Source organism: Octopus bimaculoides, chromosome 19, assembly GCF_001194135.2.
Source record: "Octopus bimaculoides isolate UCB-OBI-ISO-001 chromosome 19, ASM119413v2, whole genome shotgun sequence".
NCBI classification, from domain to species: domain Eukaryota; kingdom Metazoa; phylum Mollusca; class Cephalopoda; order Octopoda; family Octopodidae; genus Octopus; species Octopus bimaculoides.
The window spans coordinates 50,296,865-50,297,826 of record NC_068999.1 but is presented as its reverse complement, the minus strand read 5'-3'; the positions used below and the strand labels follow the sequence as shown (position 1 = coordinate 50,297,826).

Sequence of the window (962 nt, the reverse complement as noted above, 5' to 3'; positions counted from 1 at the left end):
ATATATATATATATATATATATATATATATATATATATATATATACATATATATATATATATATACACACTTATACATACGCATAATAACAATTATAAATACTTACTGAAATACATTTATGTACACACACACACTCTCACACACACACTCTCACACACACAACCGCATACGTAAACAGATAAAGCCTTATACACACACAGACGTGTGTTTGCGTGTGTGTACCTGTATGCGTGTGTGTGTGTGTGTTTGTGTGTGAGAAGGCGACTGAGGAGAGAGAGAGAGAGAGAGAATAAGAAAGAGAGAAGGGTTGAGAGAGAGAGAGAGAATGAGAAAGAGAGAAGGATTAAGAGAGAGAGAGAGAGAGAGAGAGAGTGAGAGGGTGAGATGGAAAGGGAGGACGATGTGAAGAGTGAAAGTTGAAGAAAGTGACAGAGTGTAACATAAGGCAGGGAAGCGAAAGGGAATCTAGAGAGAGAAAGTGTGTAAGTGTGAGAGAGAGAGAGAGAGAGAGAGAGAGAGAGAGAGAGAGAGAGAAAGTAAAGTACGTGGAGTGGGACAAAGAGAGTCTGTGCAAGAAAGAGAGAGATGGAATGGTGTGTAGAGAGGGATCGAAATAGAGTATTATAAGGTGGGGGGAAGGAGAAATAAAGTTAAAGTGAGATAGTGTGTGTGTGTGTGAGCGAGAGAGAGAGAGAGAGAGATGAGGTGTGGTAGAGAAAGATATAGAGGGTATGTGTGTGTGTGAGAGAGAGAGAGAGAGAGAGAGAGATGGAATGAAGAGAGATGGAATGAAGAGAGATGGAATGAAGAGAGATGGAATGAAGAGAGATGGAATGAAGAGAGATAAATAGACGGTAAAATAAGAAAGGAAAGGATGAGAGAAAGTAAAGAGAGAGAAAGTGTGAGAAAGTGTGTGTGTGTGTGTGTGTGTGTGTGTGTGTGTGTGTGTGTGTGTGTGTGTG

The 962-nt window shown here is 40.1% G+C and overlaps 1 protein-coding gene across 4 annotated transcripts in view; it reads left to right on the top strand.

Annotated features, from left to right (window-relative positions):
• The window catches only part of LOC106882868 (sodium/hydrogen exchanger 2), a 118,216-nt gene that overhangs the window by 75,566 nt on the left and 41,688 nt on the right, over positions 1 to 962 (top strand). The window lies entirely within an intron of this gene.